The sequence below is a fragment of the Paramormyrops kingsleyae genome, chromosome 24 (genome assembly GCF_048594095.1).
Source record: "Paramormyrops kingsleyae isolate MSU_618 chromosome 24, PKINGS_0.4, whole genome shotgun sequence".
NCBI lineage: Eukaryota > Metazoa > Chordata > Actinopteri > Osteoglossiformes > Mormyridae > Paramormyrops > Paramormyrops kingsleyae.
The window spans coordinates 22567382-22585981 of NC_132820.1; the positions used below are offsets into that span (position 1 = coordinate 22567382).

The 18600-nt window shown below is 43.9% G+C and overlaps 1 long non-coding RNA gene across 2 annotated transcripts; it reads right to left on the reverse strand.

Moving 5' to 3' along the window:
• Window positions 1-4925: 4925 nt before the first annotated feature.
• Window positions 4926-18018, reverse strand: LOC140582280 (uncharacterized). Of its 2 annotated transcripts, XR_011985209.1 has the most exons (5): window positions 16858-18018; window positions 16110-16199; window positions 12089-12228; window positions 11274-11360; window positions 4926-7143 (listed from the first exon to the last, which is right to left on the reverse strand). It is a non-coding gene; the product is annotated as an uncharacterized lncRNA (long non-coding RNA). The 2 variants fall into 2 exon arrangements; XR_011985208.1 differs by lacking the exons at window positions 12089-12228; window positions 16110-16199; window positions 16858-18018 and having other exon boundaries at window positions 11274-12066.
• Between the last annotated feature and the right edge of the window lie 582 nt (window positions 18019-18600).

Below are 18600 nucleotides of genomic sequence, written 5' to 3' on the forward strand. Positions count from 1 at the left end.
ATTCACTATTACATTTGAGTTGGCCTCCTGTCCAGGGTGAGCACCAACCTTGTGCCATATGCTGCTGAGGAGAGGCTACCAGCCCGTTTGCTAGATGGATGGATGATGGATGGATGGATTTATTTCACTGAACAATTCAATAAGCTCTGTAATAAATATAATTAAACTGGCAGTTAACATTCTCTGGCTGTCTAAATGCTCTTCTTTTTTGTCTCGCATTCTTCACATGTAGCCTGTGTAATAGTACAGGTGTAGCTGGTCCTGGTCCCTATAAGGGAAAACTCTATTTTATAAAAATCCGTGACTGCAATGAAAAAACTAAAAATGCAAAAACTCTTGTATTTTGGTTGCCTACTTACTGTATGCTTATGGTTAGAGCTGAGTAGGGGTTAAGTTAGCATTAGCATTTTTCCCATAGAAATGAATGAGCGGTCCCCATAAGGATATGTGTGTGTGTGTGTGTGTATACTGTAGGTGTTTCATTGATCACTATGACTATGCTCTAAATGATTTAAGCGGATTTAGCTTAAGTTGTAACTTTTCATGTGGAATGAACTGCAATGTCTCTGAATTAATTTAATTAATACTCATTAAGGTCAGTTCATTTACAATTCCTTATTTCAGGAGCCAGTTAATAAATCTAATTCATTTACAAGTATTTCTCCTATAATACGTGATACATGTTTACAATAATTCCCAGGGAAAGCATTTCCGGTAAGGCACTGCTCATTGACACAGATTATAAAGCTTGTTAGACTATGCAACATTATTTAGCGAAGGTGAGAGCTCCCCTAGTGGCCGCAGAAGTGCATTTCCCTAGAGCAGATATAATGGGCGGCAGCCTCATTGCTTTTTAATCACAACTTGGTGTAGGATCACACATGCACGTATCACAGGGCCTAAATTCCAGGTGGCCTGAGACAAGGCCGAGCCTGGTACGAGAGGCACCAAAGGGGGGTTACACACACGAACACATACACACAGATAACAAGGGAGGCCAGTACTCCAACTTTTATTGCCCTTGACTTGGCACACAACCCCCCTCCACATACACTCTGCCTTACATCTCACTCACCCAACAGACGAACACCCTAAAGGAAATTTCATTTAAGTTTGGCTTTTGTATACCCTGTATATTGATTTACTCACGACTACTAGTCTCAATCTACAGATACGTTATGTTTGTATGTGTCCTTAGACAATCTTAGTGTTTTGTGTGCCACCCTTATAACCATGTTCACGGAGTATCACCTAATTTACCCCTTTGTACTTGAACACATATTAATTTAAATAAATAGATAGGTATAGCTACCATTGTATATATGTTCTCATGGTATACCAGAAGAATCTGGAAAATTAGTGTAACCAATGTGTCCTAACTTTGTTAAAAACCCCCCCTTCTCTTCCAACATTCCTTTGTGGTCCTTATCTGATCTTGGTGGACAGTCACCAAGTTTCTTTGTTTCTACCATGCTATGTTAAAAGAACTGAATTAAGGTGTATCTTATCCATTCTGGAGAAGATGAATTGGCATAAGCCACACCAAACAAAATATGTTGTTTCCAGATGTGCAACTTATATTGATATTACCACAAACTAACGGCCACGCCTATCTATGGATAAGATGTGCTGTTTGTAATATGAATATTTGATGTAATATCCGCACAGAGTGTAACATCTGTTGAGGTGCAACCCAAAACACCTGTATCCTGATGTGAATCAGTCACATAGATAAAATAATTAATTGTTTAATCAATTAATACAGAGGGTATGAGGTATGTACCTGTGAAGCTGGTATAGCATGTTTGGTGTCAAACTGATTGTTAATCACCCCTGATTGCAAATCTGGTCAGTGATTACCATAAAAGTGGATGTATCAAAAGTTATAACAGCTTAATGAAAATCATCAGTAAAGGGAGAATCAGTCGGGCCATAAATCTCAAAAGGACTGATACAGACCCCCTTCCGAAAGCCCGCCAAATGGATGGCCAGCCATTGGGCCAGGAGTCGAATTCCTGGTCATCCCTATTCATGAACTTTACAGCATAAAATCCTGGCACCTCAGAACAAAGGCGAGCAGAACAACCGTCAGCCAGCGCAGAGAATAACCGCCAGCCCGAAGGAGAACATCAGTCCGGGAGGAGAGAAGCCCACAAGAAGCCCTCCGGTGAAGGCCCAGCTGAACAGAGAACAGCACCCAAGACAAAGCTTCACCAGGAGAGAGAATCTAAAGGGACTCCACTCCACTGCTCCAAACGCCGCGCCTTCCTGAGTGCCATCAGCTCAGCAGCTCTGCCATCAACTGCCAAGACCCCCCCCCCCACTCTTCAACCAAGTAAATCAACTTCCTTTCATTCTAACAACTTAAGCTGTTCTGTTTAACCTGCTATAAGACTTTAGGGTCGTGTTTCCACAAACTATGCTTGCTTTGCAGAACAGTATTTCCCATTTAAGGTTACTCATTTAAATCCGGTCATTGCATTTTCATAATTACATCGTTTGTTTTATTCTGTTATTTCGTGTTTGTTGTTTGTGTTAGGTGTAATGTCTGTCTTATGTTAGTTGTAGTGTTAGTTAGGAATAAATGCATGTCTTTTACACAACTTCAGCTTCCGTCATTGAGTACTCACACTAAGTTCCTGCCTCTGTGCGATCTTGCTACACGCTCTGAACCTCAAACTCGCCTGAAACATCGCGAGACTCTCTCTCATTGGCCGTGAGGGAAGCTTCGCTACCAATCGTGTACATTACCTGGTGATGCAGCTCGCTGGGCGAGCCTTCTAACCCAGGTTACTAAGCGATACTGGTAATTAGTGAATCCCATTTAAGTCTCACATTAACAGACTCACAGGGATGCCGCAATTGAGTTTGGAGGAGCCGACCATTCGGCATAACAATTGATTAATAATCAGCATTAAATAATAATTAATTAAACTTTAATTAATTCAAACATATTGGTGGAGAATATTAAAATTTATTTGAGCTAATAATTCCTACATTAATAGTGAAGAACGCGGGCACAAGGTTCAAACTTTTTGTGAGCACACAATTTAAACTTTTTATGACCGAACATGCAGTTGAATAAGCGCTACTGTGAACAGGTTGCAAAGTTGAGGATTAATTGCACTCACGGCAGTCCGAAGGCATTTAAGCGGGATTATACGGGCTTATTATTTTTTATTTCTATTATTAGTAGTTATTTTCTTTTGTTTTAATTTTCGGTTATTTTATTTTAGGTTTCATTCGTTTTAAACTGCAGTAAACTTAAACCCTATATCTGACGAGATTCTCAGGTATAGCGCGTTGTTTCCAGGATAGATTCGGACGAGTTTCTCCGTTTCTATATATCCTGGCAGAGATCTCTCTCTCTCTCTATTAGCGAACAGAAATTCTTGTTACGAGTTCTAACCTGAATTTTGTTGCGCTTGTACTCCCTGAGATAAGACCGATAGCTTAGCTACCTATCAGGATCTTTCTCGTATGTGTGTGCCTGCTTTAGACAAAGCAAGTTTAACACCGCTTTGCGCTGTGAGCCAAGTGTGTGTGTTATATTTAGAATTTGGGAGTCTCCAGTGCTTGAGACCCGCCGTGGTTAACGAGCTCACCGATAAAGAGCTGGAGGAGTACAAGCAGGAGGTTGAGAGGAAGCAACAATCCGGCGTGGAGGACGGTACGTTAACCGAACCCAGAACCCTGTCGTGTTCGCACTGATGAAAGACAGTGTTTTACTGTCCATGTCTGCCTGCTAGCAAAAGTCTGTCATTTTTATTGACCCATCATGCACTATCCAGTGTGAGCAAGATGGTTAGGCCAACAAATGTCCCATAGTATAACTACACACTGACATACTGCATTAGGGCCTCAGTAAAACACTACTCACACGGATCTGGAGTCCCATTGTGCCTTAAAGGGGAATTCCAGCTACATTCTGTAGTTTCGTATTCCTGGTGTTTGCTATTGGACACCTTTAAACCAACCATTATCATATGTTCCTCAGTTCACTCCAAGTAACCATTTCCTGAGACACTGAGGATTAGTGATGGTAAAGGTAGAACAGGGGCATTAATTCACAGTGAATATCACATATCAAATATCTGAATAGAAGCATCTCCTGCTGATGTCGAGGAATAGCGTTTTTTTTTTTCGGGAAACAGCTGGGTGTGTAATCCAATTTCTTCCAGGTTTGTAGGGCTAGTGTGACTTTCTTTGAAGGAATTCCCTTTTAAGTACATGCAGCATGAGGAGCCCAAGGGTGTTTAATTCAAATCTGTTCTGAATTTGATTAGAGTAAAACTAACCCCCACCTGCCTCTAATACATCCGTCCATTTACTGAAACTGCTTGTCCTGTTCAGTGTTGGGGGGGGGGGGGTCTGCAGCCTATCCCAGAGGCTGTGGATGCAAGGCAGGGGACAACCCAAGATAAGGCACACTCTCACTCACACACACTGCATGTTTGCGGACTGTGGGGGGGGGGGACTGGTGTACCTGGAGGAAACCCCACGATGACACAGGCAGATCATGCAAACTCCACACATATGGAGCCGTGATGGTCCTGGAGGTGTGAGGCGACAGTACTAAGCACTGCCCCGCCGTGCCACCCCCCACCCTTAATCATCACTTACAAAGTCTAAACATTATTCCTTTCACTTTCCACTTGCACCCCCTCACTTTCCTACCCAGCTCCATGCACATGGGGATTTTATATGTATCTCTCTCCTTGACTCTGTGTCAGGTGGGGAGGAGCTGGTGAATGAGAAGGGGACCCCCCCTGCCTCCTCCCCAGAAAAGTGCCCCTCTGTTGGGGAGCTGGAGGAAAGTGCCGTAGCTTTGACCCCCTCTCACCCTCACCTATGTGGAGGAAGCGCTGTCGCTTGCCACTCCACACATGCACTTCTGGGACTCAGGACTTAAAGAGACAGCACACTTCTTATCTTTTACTTGCGCAAGGGTGCCCACTCACTTAGATGCAACAGACAGTATCTGCGCCTCAGTTCAGTGTCACACCGGGCAGTCCCTTGGCTTCTTTATTTATACTTGGCGGGAGGGGCTTACATGGGGCGTAGTTTAAACTGTTAATACTGCTAGTACCTTTACAGACAAAGGTTTATCAGGAAACGCTACACAACCCAGGGTAGGCCTCCTTGGCCATGTTGACAAGCCTATTCCCCACCCAGAGTTATAGTTCCTGTTCTCTCATCCCTCGGCGTCTAGGGACCACTTTGTTCTGCCCTGTCTCTAGACGCAGGGGCTGATACATATATATTACATATTGCTAACACACATACTTAATATGATAAAAGTAATACATTTTCCACTCTAACAGTCCCTCCTGTTTATCATGTTAATTGTAAGAAAGCAGAATCACACTGAGGGTCTCCTCGAGCTTCAGGAGTGGTCCACGCCCTTTAGGTTTTCGGACCGTCCGTCATTGTGAGTTACACCTCTCCGGGCTCTTCTTCCATCTCCATATTGTCGGTAAGGGACAACAACATATTGTCTTGAGCTCGAAACGCGGAATGTAGAGCAGAATTAATCAGCATTTTCAAACATGGAATCACAGTGATACAACAGCAGAAAAATAGTATAAAAAACATCAGAAATGGTGCACATATTTTCATCAGAATGGTCCACCATGCTCCGGTGGTGAACCAGGACAACCAAGAGAACCCTTGCTGGCTCTTTTCTTCGGTCATCACCGTCCGTAGATCTTTCAGCTTTTGCAAGGCATTCGTCATGTTGGAAGAATGTACATTGTCAGGAATATAAGTACAGCAGGTTTGATTCAGTAATACACACACCCCTCCCTGCGCCGCAGTGAGGAGATCTAGTGCCATTCTATTCTGTATCACCATCTGCCGGGTTATATCCAATTCTTTATTTTGTTGCTGCTCTATTATTATGGAAGCATTCATGAACAAACCTAATCTGTAGGTCAGAGTTTCTACGCGGAGCAGTAGTTTTCCTACTCCTACTTGTGGAAACAAGGCAAGCATTACTTTCTTCCCTTCGGACCACAACTTTTGATCGTCGGGGACATCTGTTCCCCACACGCTATCATGTTGTTTCACGGTTTCTTCCGTGCTGCGTTTACGTCGTTTAGTTGTGTCCTCGGCGCTTATTACATAGGTGTGATCTGAAACATAAATGGGTGCACAAACTCCGTACCAGCCGGGTGGTAACACAAAATAAGCACGGCTACCACACAACCAGGCTACGCCTTGCACCCAATAGGACCCATTGCTGGGGCCTGACATGTTGACTGGTGCTCCTTCACCTGAAACAGCAATTTGATCACAGTTTGTAGTGTTACCTAGGGGGTTTGTGCCATTCATTTGGTCATAGCACATAGTATGGTTGAATGTTCTCGGGTCTTTATTCATAAGGACCGGGAACGGGAATGAACTATTGGACTTGGTGACCTTAAAGTCAATCCAAAATAGTCGATCACAAGTATTATTGTCGATCCCTGGGGCATATGGGTTTGTGTCATTTATTTTAATACCTGTGTGCTGGTATCCGACGCCTCCGAATGAGGAAGCACATTTAGCCTGGGATCTGTTCATAGGTTTCCCGGTTAAAGTTGGGCCTTCACTGTGGTGTGGCATGACAGAGCAAACATAACAGTTAGACAGATTCTTTTGTTTCACAGCGTCATGTACATATCTGTACCAGTAATTCTGTAGGAACGGATGTTGTACATCTCCGTTTATACGGGTGAGGTGAATCCCATCCGGGGTCCACTTTTTCCCTACATCCACATTCTCATCTCCAAATTGTAATATCAGTATAATTAGTATAACGAAAAGACCTCCAAACAGACTTTTAGCCCACCAAGAACACCCTGTCAGAGCCATCCTAAAGGAGTGCAGTTCAGTTGGTTTCTTCACCGGGTTGAGACAGCGAAAACCTATTGTATTTCGTGCCTTTGTAGCGGACTTCCACTGCTACTCCGCGAGTGAGGCGTCTGGCAAGGGCTTTATGAGCTTACAGTGACTTTTGTGAATCCACGACGGTCTTTCCGCAATCTTCAGTGCGGTGGGTGTTGTCAGGAGTACTTGATATGGTCCGTCCCACCGGGGCGTAGTCCAATCCTTACGCTGTAGGACTTTAATCAGTATCCAATCGCCAGGCTTCACGGAATCCTGTAACACAGACACAGATGCTTCTGGCAAATTACTAGGATGTTGAGCGCTTTGTTTAGCGAGCAGTCTGCTCATCCAATCGGCAAGCGTTTGCTCATGTCCCGCCTTCCCTACGTCAGTGGTTTCCCCTATCAACGGAAACGGTCTCCCGTATACTATTTCAAAGGGGGTCAGTCCACTGACCGCAGGCGTGATACGCATCCATAGTTTCACTAGTGACAAACATTCTGGCCATGGTCTGCCTGTTTCTTCCATGGTTTTCTTTAGCCTATTTTTTATTGTTCCATTAGTTCGCTCCACTAGACCTGCACTCTGGGGGTGGTATGCGCAATGATTTTTTAGTGTAAATCCTAGTGCTTGTGAGCATAAGTCTAGTACTTTATTTACAAAATGTGAGCCGTTGTCTGATCGTATTATTTCGGGGATTCCATATGTCGGAAAGAATTGTCCCACTAAGCATTTAGCTACTGTGATTGCATCACAGCGTTTTGCTGGGTATATTTCTACCCACTTTGAAAAGGTGTCTATTATTACCAAACAGTATTTTGCACCTTGTGACCACGTCAATTCTATGAAATCCATGTGTATTGCTTGAAACGGCTGCTCCGGCATGGGGAACTGGCCTCGCTTAGGTCTCATGTTCCCTTGTGCATTATGTTTACAGCAAATCATGCACGCTCTGCAATAGTTTTTTGCAAAATCAGAAAAATTTATTGTGTAAAAGTGTTGTTGTATTATATGTACCATCCCTCCTGTTGAGACATGGGTCTTCCCATGGCTCACTAAAGCTGCTGTTTTATACAGACTTCGAGGGAGGATTGGTTTCCCTTCTATTTCATACACATTATCTTTTTCTTGTGCCCCCCTTTTTGTCCATCTCTGCTTTTCTGCCTTTGGAGCAGACTGCTGCGCATCTCGTAGTACATTAGTTTCTATGAGGAAGAGCCCATCGCTCTCTTCGAGCGGTGCGCTTTGGGCTGCTTCCTTAGCCGTTTGATCAGCGAAAGCATTCCCTTTCGCTTCCTCAGTTTCATTGGCCTGATGCGCTTTGCATTTGCAGAGTGCTAGTAGTTTTGGTTTCTGCACGACTTCTAACAGTCTTAGTAGTAATGCCGAATGAGTTAATGTGGTCCCTTGGGACGTCTTGAATCCTCTCGTTTTCCACACAGCTGCATGATGATGCACTGCTGAGAAAACGTACTGACTGTCTGTGTATATCGTAATTTCTTTCCCCTCATGTATTTCACAGGCTCGGATGACGGCATACAGTTCTGCAGCTTGTGCTGAACAGGTCGGCGGCAACGCCTTTGCTTCTATCACTTTGTCTTGGGTTACTACTGCATACCCTACTCTGTTTTTTCCATACTGATCTTTAGATGCAGACCCGTCCACGAACAGGACTGTAGTCTGGGGTATGGGCGTTTGAGAGATGTCAGCTCGGGGTTTTGTTTGTTCTTCTATTATGGTTTTACATGAATGCGCATCTCCCTCTGCCTGAGACGGCAGGAGGGTGCTGGGGTTTAATGGTCCACACCTCTGCAAGGTTATATTAGGCTGTGAAAGCAGAAGTGAGACCAGGGTCAGGTGTCTAGCGTGCGTTAAGAAGGGTAGTGGTGTCTGGAGCAATATCAGCGATACGGCATGTGGTACTTTCAGGGTCAGGGGGTGGCATAACACTAGTTCTGCTGATATTCTCACTGCTTCTGCTGCTGCTGCACATGCTTGCAGACAGCCTGGAAACCCTGCTGCCACAGCGTCTAGTCTTTTAGAGTAGAACGCTAATGGTCTGTGTTTGGTTCCAAACGGTTGTGTCAAAACAGCTTTCATATACCCTTCTTGTGCATCTACGCATAGCATGAAAGGCAAGTCATAGTTTGGCAGGGCCAATACTATATCTGTTTGTAGCATATGTTTCAATTCTACGAATGCTGCCTCTCCCTTGGCGGTCCATTTTATTTGGTCTTTTAGTGTCATCTCCTTCCCATATATTAACTCCTGCAAAGGCTGTGCTAAGGCGGCATAATCTGGTAACCATTCCCTACAGTAATTGCACAGTCCCAGGAAGGACATCATTTGCTGCTTTGTCCTTGGTTTAGGCGCTTCTCTAATCGCTTGTTTGCGGGTCTCTAGCAGCGCCTTCCCTTCCCCCGTAAGATAATGACCTAAATATATGACCTTCTTCTGGCAATATTGTAGCTTTTCTTTCGAGGCCTTATGTCCTGTCTTGTACAAATGTTGGAGCACAGCCAAGGTCGTCTGCCGGCAATGTTCCTTAGTATCGGCTGCAACTAGGATATCATCCACGTACAACAATACTTGGCTGTGTTCCAGCACTGGGCACGTTTGCATAGAGAAGCGGAGGGCCATTGTGTACACGTGTGGGCTTTCAGAAAAACCTTGCGGTAATCTAGTGTAAGTATATTTCTTCCCTTTGTAGGTGAACCCGAATAAATGTTGCGAGTCCTCGTGTAGTGGCACTGAGAAAAAGGCATTACTCAAATCTATCACTGAGAACCACTTCTTGTCTCCCGTAAGGGAGTTAAGCAGTAAATGTGGATTGGGCACATCTGGTGCCGCATGCTGAACTATGTTATTTATTGGCCTTAAATCTTGCACCATCCTCCACTTTCCCGTTTGACCTTTCTGCACTGGGAATATGGGGGTGTTGCAAGTAGCCTCAGGTGCCTCTCTCAAGATCCCTGACCCCAACATGTCCTGTATCACCGGTGCTATTCCGGCTTCAGCTTCGGGTTTCAATGGATATTGTCTCACTATCGGTTCTTGTTGTGTTCGTATCTGTACCTTATATGGTGGGAAGTCTTTTACTAGCCCTACATCAGTGGGGGAGGAAGACCACAGCCCTTTAGGTATTACTGACAGCTCTGGGCTCTCAACCGTAGCTATCAATCAGGCTGGGTCTTCCATGTGTGTGACAGGGGTCACAGGCACTCGCCATCCCAAAGGGAATCTCCATATGTTTTGTGTTTCGTTATAGCTCCACTCTGTCCCTGGCTGCGTCGTATATTTAAGTTTTGGGTGTGATGCGCAGCTCACAAACTGTCCCAAGTCTTCCCATTTGTGATTTAGGACCTGTCTAAAACAGCGGAATAATTCTCTCCCATTAAGGTGAGAGCTGGCCTGTAGTTCCGTCATAGCTGTCCAGAACTCAGGCACACCGTCCTCTACGGCAGGGATGCCTTTCAGGGCGGCTGCTCTATCTTCTGCTGTCCATGGGCGGTAAACTAATATGGTGGCTGGTGGGGCTATGCCATCATCCAGGGCTATTCTTGGATTAGCCACTTCCACCATCGGGGCGAGGAACTCATCTTCCTCATCTAATTCTATTGCATGCCACTGAACTCTCCGATTTTCAGGGTTTATACGTTTTTTCAGTTGTGGATCTGTCGCCCTGGTTTCATGTAACCTTGGTCTCTCTCCCTCCGTTCCCTGAGCCGCTTGCAAGGGTGCAGGCTCAGTTTGATTATGATAAGGTGGTGGCTGTGGCCCTAGTGGCGCAGCCACAGGCACATGCGGGGGAGCAGTGGGCGATGTCTCCTCATCTATTTTAACCAATGCTGCTTGTAACTTCTCTTTTTTATTTTTCTGTTTCTCCTTCCTCGCTTTATCTCGGAGTTTGCTTTGCTCTAACCAAGCTTCAGACAGCATGTATTCTCTCTTTTTCTGTATTTTATCTTTCTCTGAACGGCAACAGGCCAATATATCTAATTTTAACTCGGTCTGCAGTTTTAGAATGTCCCCTGTATTCAGATTTCCAGGAAATTTATATCTTTTCTGCCATTTCCGATTACTCACAACTCCTGCTCCTACTTTGTATGCTTCCATAAATTTCTCGTCTCCCGCCAATTCTACTTTGCTCTGACTCTGTCCCATTTTTCTACAAAAAACAACAACCCCTAGGTGCAAGTCCCTGGCATGAGACCTCAGGAGGACACTGACACGGCCTTCTACTGTCTCCTATGGAGACAGCGGTATCAGTTTTCAGGGGTGAAACCCGTCCTTTCTCCCTTGGTCACCAGTATGTTGTTGCACCCAGGCCAGACGTGCAGACCTTCTACTAGTCTCTTAATACACGTCTGTTCTCATTCACGCTGCAGCGTCGTGCTTCTCACCTGATCCTTTCGCGAAGTGCTTCTAGTTCTTGTCCGGAGGCCCATCAGACGTCGCCCCAGCCGTCGGGAACGGTCCTAACCACCGGCCTGTAGACGAATTCACGTCACAGGTCTTTCACACACTCTCTGTGAGTGAGACTGTCGACAGTTTTCGGTGTTGTTCGTCGGCGGACTGGTCGGCGTCTTCTGGTTTCCTCTCGGATCCGGCTCGAAGGACCAAGTTTTATGTTGGGGAGCTGGAGGAAAGCGCCGTAGCTTTGACCCCCTCTCACCCTCACCTATGTGGAGGAAGCGCTGTCGCTTGCCACTCCACACATGCACTTCTGGGACTCAGGACTTAAAGAGACAGCACACTTCTTATCTTTTACTTGCGCAAGGGTGCCCACTCACTTAGATGCAACAGACAGTATCTGCGCCTCAGTTCAGTGTCACACCGGGCAGTCCCTTGGCTTCTTTATTTATACTTGGCGGGAGGGGCTTACATGGGGCGTAGTTTAAACTGTTAATACTGCTAGTACCTTTACAGACAAAGGTTTATCAGGAAACGCTACACAACCCAGGGTAGGCCTCCTTGGCCATGTTGACAAGCCTATTCCCCACCCAGAGTTATAGTTCCTGTTCTCTCATCCCTCGGCGTCTAGGGACCACTTTGTTCTGCCCTGTCTCTAGACGCAGGGGCTGATACATATATATTACATATTGCTAACACACATACTTAATATGATAAAAGTAATACATTTTCCACTCTAACACCCTCCCCCACTAACCCTCCTTTGTCAGGTGAGACCCAGCATGCAAAAAGGCTGTTGCATCACCTGTTGGGTCAGCATCACTGTTCTGCTGTGTTTGGCCGTTTTCCCCTCACTCTCAGGCTTAGGAGATCAGGCAACAGAGGATCCCTACAGAGGAACTGCATGCATGCAAAGAAAGGAAATGTAGCTGGACTGTAAGATGTCTGCAAGAAAGAGCAAAAATCATTCTATCAAGTCTGTGCATTTGAGGCTCCTTGTATCTCATAGTGGCTCATAGTGAAAGCATGCAGATAATTGGCTTATTGCTTATATAGTCATACTGTTATTGGTGTATACCCAGTCTTTTGGAAATTAGCATTTTTAATATTATGCAAATATGAGGCACACAGCAAACCAAATGGATACAGATCCATTTTAACAATCATACATTAAGCCAGTGGTGCCCAAACTTTCTCTGCAGGGCCCCCCTTTTCTAGATAGGAACATTATTGAGCCCCCCTCCGCATTCAAACTTTATTTGAAATACAACTCCCTTTTCTAATTGAGCGAAACAAATGCAATTACAAAATACAAATGGTGCAATTTCACCACTGTGGGAGAAAAAAGAGCAATCAATTAAAAATAAAAGTCCAGCATAAGTTTGAAATTATGCAAATGCAGATTTAACATTCCTGTTAATATTCATCGGCGTACACAAATTAAAGTTTGTCTTACATTTACCACATTTTGTTTTTAATGATAACCGCAGGTTTCAGCCTATACCAAAGCACAAAACAACACTAAATCATACCCATTAATTTGATAGTCTCCCTGCACTTCATGTAGAAAATTTTAAACCTCATTTTTCATGATATGGTTAGATTTTATTGTCCGGTGCTGCAAAACATCGTCACGCGTCACCATGTCACATGGTGCAAAAACCTTGCAAGAGCAAGACGACTTAAGACAGATGGTACAGCACCTCTCAGCCGGCTGAACAAACTGGAACTGCCTCCGTGACGACACAACTTTGCCCTTATTGGCTGAAGAACGTGACGTTTGTGTCCCAGGAAGTTCCGATGCATTATCTGCTATTTCTCCCGAAAATCACGTAAAGCAGTGAGAACTGGTTTTCAGTTAATTTACCTGGTAAAATAAAGTTTAAATAAATTACATAAATGCTCTAATAGTACACGTAAGTTAATGGTTTATATATTGTTATTTACTGTAATGTTGCGTTGCTTTATTTGTTTAATCGTCCAGTCTGTGAAGAGATTATTTTGCCCCTGAGGCTATCCCATTGGTACCCCCCCCCCCAATACCTCTGCGCCCCCCTAGGGGAGCGCTCCCCCAGTTTGGGAACCACTGCATTAAGCCATCAGGAGATGTGAAAGCCGTATTTCACAGTCAAATGGCAGTTTAAGAGGGAAAATGCTCATTAGGCATTAAGACTACTCTTAAAATGGTCAGCATGTGAATTTTTGTCTTTTTACATCTTATATTGATCTTTTTCTGGATCACTGTTCTGTGTCTCACTAACTGCCAGGTCCATGCTGTCAGTGTTGGCATAACCAGCTGTTCACCTGTCTCCACAGCTGTATACCTCTCTTCTGTCTGTCTGTTTCTGTGTGTCCTGATGTACTGACAGGTAGAAAAGCCCCCTGGTTCTCATTAGTCTTGTGTCACTAGTGAGAAACCATTGACTGTTCAGAACCTTATAATGAGAACTGCAGACTAAGACACTGAGTGGATGGTAAGGGGCTTGTATGCAAGGAGATTTTGTTCATTTCTTTTGCATCACACGCTACCAGATGAGGTGAACCTGAATAAAACCACGGAGTCATCTAAGACCCCGCTGGAGAATGGCAAGGAGGAGGACCAGAGGCAGGAGGAACTGGAGAAGAGCATGAAGGCTCTGTCCACCAACGAGACATCGCCTGCCCCACCCACAGCACCCCCAGCCGCGCCTCCCTCCAAGCCCACTGGCCCCACCCCAGAGGGCTCCCCCTCCAAATCCCCTTCCAAGAAGAAAAAGAAATTCAAGGCACCATCCTTCCTTAAGAAGAGCAAGAAGCAGAAGGATAAGTCAGAAGCCTGAGAAGTTATTGGGATGTACTTACTGAGTACTCAGAGTACTCAGTTATGCATATGCTGACAGCTGTCTATGTATTTACTCAAAGACACAGTTGGTCTTACACTTCCGCTCTCTACGCTCATCTGTCACTCACATTTTGATCTGTTCTGCTGTTCGTTTTTGTGACAAAGCTGCAATTTCACTACAATCTCTAAAATCACAATACCTGAAGATTTACAACAATGCAAATTATGCATCAGTACATACAAGCAATTAACAGCACATACGTATGTAAAATAACCTATGTAAAAAAAAAAAAATTTAATACGTTGTTTTCATGTACTACTTTTGCTATGTGAATATCGGCTATTGAACGGATGTAAATATTGAACGTGTTTGCAGGTGTGAACCTGTTTTCTGTTAACAATTTGATAATTTTGCTCAGTTTTCCACTTTGAAGCACTCGTGTGATAAAAACATCAGGGAACAGCAAATAAATGAGTAAATGACTTACACTGTCACACGTTAAAAACATGGTATAAAATGTACCTGAAAAGCTTTTTTGTTAGCTTGTGGATGCAGTTATAACAGAGATGCGTAGGGCACTATACATTCCTATTGTCATGTTTTCCTTTTAAATATATCCATACTCTTAAAATTCTTTGCCGCTATAATTCTTAGGCCTAATGTTATGCTTAATTATGTTATCTATTTATATTCACTGTTTTTAATTGAATTTTATTTAATTTTAGATGCGAGTGTAAAAATGTTACCAATGTATCTCATTAAAAACCGCTTCACTTTCAGCAATTTTAAAAACTTCTTTGTCTTTTGAATTAAGGAACTAGCATTCTTGTTCAGGATACTGGGCATAGTATGATATCACAGTGGGTCAGTATAGCCCAGGGGTCTCCAACTCCGGTCCTGGAGAGCTACTATCCAGTAGGTTTTCTATCCCACTTGGCTTCTGATGAGCCACACCTGTTCCTGGTATTTACCTGAGACAAATAAAATGAACACTACTCCACTAACTAGTAAAAACTACATGTTGTACTACATTTTTACTGAAATAGCCCAGTTAGCTAGTAGCTAAAATTCTTAAGTTCAACCCTTGGTTATACTAAATCTTACAAAATACTATGGCTTTGTAGAAAAACAAATGACGACTCAAGTTTAATTTTGAAGCATAACCCCACTTATTCATAAATGACATATATCATACATTAGATAACAGGATTCTGCCAGTGACGGATGGACTCTTCGACTTGGGTAAGCTTTGCACAGACACCCTACCTTAAGCAACTTGGACGCTGAAAAAGATAAGGGGGGGAGGGTGCTGGCTAGCCTTAGGCAGTATTATGGTGATATATGGCATCATATTTTTGTTCAAACCCCCGCTTGGCCAATTTTATCGGGAAATATTGATAAAATGGGTGGGAGTGGTGTTCGGAAAAAAAAATAAAATTCCTACCCAGCAGAACATTTTACCTGGAGGGTTTGTGTATGCGCAACCAGTGAACTACATAATGGATCTAAATCTGAAACACCTGCCCATAATTTTGTGCTACCCTATATTCTGATACTAAATCTGAAACAGCTGTTCTGATATTTCATCCGACCCATCAAATATTGACGGCTATTCACATGCATGCACATCAATTAATATCCATATGGAGAATTATAGCGATCCTCTCAGGAAAGTCTCCAAACTTGATTCTGTTGGCTTTATGCAGAATGTCGTAGGGCCTACTCATCTGTTTGACCACACTCTAGATTTGGTTTTTATTATGGTATTTCTATGGAATTTTGAAAATTCTTCCACTAAACTCTGCTATTTTGGACTATGCATTGGTGGCATTTGAGATTCAGACAAATACTACAACATCGTATTGCTAAGTACTACTGTAGTCGTCACATCTTATACCCAGCATTTAGCAAGCACGTCCACTCTGTCCTGTATACATTAATGTTAGGGCCCGGGGGGGGGGCAGCCAGTCGACTTTGGACCCCCAGAGGTTTTTTCCTCCTTACTTGGGAGTTTTTGGTTCCTCTCTTGTCTTCTCTCTTCTGCACACTGTGCACCTCAGCATGCGTTGTCCCCGCTCTGTGATTTTACGTGTCCTACCACAGTTGACCATGGAACAGTTAGTAGCGAGGAAATTTCACCAATGGAGTTATTGCACAGGTAGCATCCTATCACGGTACCACGCTTGAATTCACTGAGCTCCTATGAGTCACCCATTCTTTTGCAAATGTTTGTAGAAGCAGTCTGCATGCCTAGGTATTTGATTTTATACACCTGTACCTATGGAAGTGATTGGAACACCTGAATTCAATTATTTGGAGGGGTGTCCCATTACATTTGGCAATATAGTGTACATCCTTTTAAGAAACACTGCCTGTAGCATTATAATACTGTTGCCAGGGTTCGAATTACAAAGTGGCTTTCGGGGGAGCCGTATTTACCGATCCTCCCTGACTGACTTTAACGCTTTTGGTGCATGTTCGGGCATTTAAAACAATAGGTTTACAGTAAACCTATTGTTTACTTAGTAAACCGTTTACTTCAAAACGCAAGCGTCAGTCAGTGTTGTCAGTGTTAGGGCAAACAGCTCTGTCCACGGTTCTGAATCAACCGCGCTTAGGCCTACATCATGCAAATCATGATGAAAACAGAATAACTCACATAACAATCATAAAAAAATACATCAATATTAAATAGGATTAGGGCCAATCCTCACAAACGCACAGATCAAGTAAGTAATTCCATGATTCTTACCTTAAATCAGAAGTGACCACAGAGGCCTGGGGTCTTCTGTCTTTGCTTTCCGTCCTGTAACCCAGGATGTTGAGGGTCGGTGACTGTCCCGATGCTTGTAAATCTTTTTCCGCAGGTTATTCTGTGACTCGCTGCTGACCTCTCCATTCATCCATTCCTCTGACAGATGTACTCCCGTTGCTCTTTCGGCGAGCAGCAGGCTTTTTGCCTCCATGCATACTGTACATCCTAACTTCTGATTTTTGGAGTAGAGCCATGTATTCCTGATTCTCCACTCACTCCATTGCTTTGTTGTCCAGTTGAAAGGTGTTGCATGATCGCCTGGTCCGCTGCAGGTCGCAGCGGTGGTTTCTGGCGCCAAAGTCTCGCTGTCCTCGGTGCTGGTGCTGTCACTAGCAGCAACTTTTAGCGGCGGCAGCGGCGGTAACACCGGCAAGCTAGTTGTAGCTGTTGCACTGTCATCACTCCTCTTCGTTTGTTTTGTAAATCCAAATTGACTGAGGTTTGGCTGCTTTCTTTTTGACATTCTTATTAGTATCCACAGAGTGTTCCAAAAAACGAATAAAGTATGTTTTGAACTTGAAGTTAAGCTAACATTCAAATACCAACTCAGTGAGAAGTTCAAGTGGTGACGTAAACGTAGTACCGTAATTTTTGGACCATAAGACGCACCTGACCATAAGACGCACCTAGTTTTAGAGGAGGGAAATGAAGAAAAAAAAATTCTGAACCAAATAGTGTCCTAAAATATTTTATGTCAACCATCCTTACCTGGCCACATCCCTCCCCCCTTTTATGGCGCTGATGGGGATGTATCTAGATCGCGTTTCACCGCTGCGTTGTTCAGCAAATTACCATGCGAATGCGATTTGAATACGCGCTAATGCGGCTATTTAGAATGTGAATAGCGATCTTCGGGTGACAGCGGTACTACACGCCCCCGATGCAGGTAAAACAAAGTAAGGTGACATGGTTTGATTTTTTTTATGTATTTTTTTATTTAACGTAATTTTGAAAAGACAGAAGCCAGCGTTTTTTCATTATTCTACATTAAGATTTCAGTGAGATATAAACTGAAATAGACGCGAAAAGTACGCTGTACAATGCACTCGAACCCAGAAGGTTAAAGCACGTGAGCAGAGCAATATTCGGACCATAAGACGCAGGGGACTTTTTCCACCCACTTCTGGGGGGAAAAAGTGCGTCTTATGGTCCGAAAAATACGGTAATTTCAGTGCAGCGCCGCCACGCATGGATGGTCACAGCAGGAGACAGCGGAAAATAGTGTTCGGAAATAGTAATGTAATGAGCAAATAAACACACAACATTGACACATTTTTAATATCATCATTTATTTCAGGAACCTTAATGTACAGAAAATCAAAATCTATATGCGACACAAAAAATGTAAAAGTGTTTTAGAGCTCCCCCTAAATGTCTCAAAGTAGGCTTTCAGGGGAGCCCAGGTCCTTTTCAGGGGAGCCGAGCTCCCCTTAGCTCCCCCGTAATTCGAACCCTGACTGTTGCAGCTGGAGGACTAGGGCTATTCAGTGATTATTATAGGGCAGTCCTCCCACCCTTTTCAGCCAATCTCTGGGGATTTAAGCACCATTTGTGACGAGATATAGTGAACTCGCTATTTAGATCCGTCGCCGTAACGCGAGCGCTGTCTCGTTTCAGCAATTGTTTTGAGGGGTTTTAAACTGCGCAAGACACAGAAGTTAGCCGCAAGCGGCGTGTGCG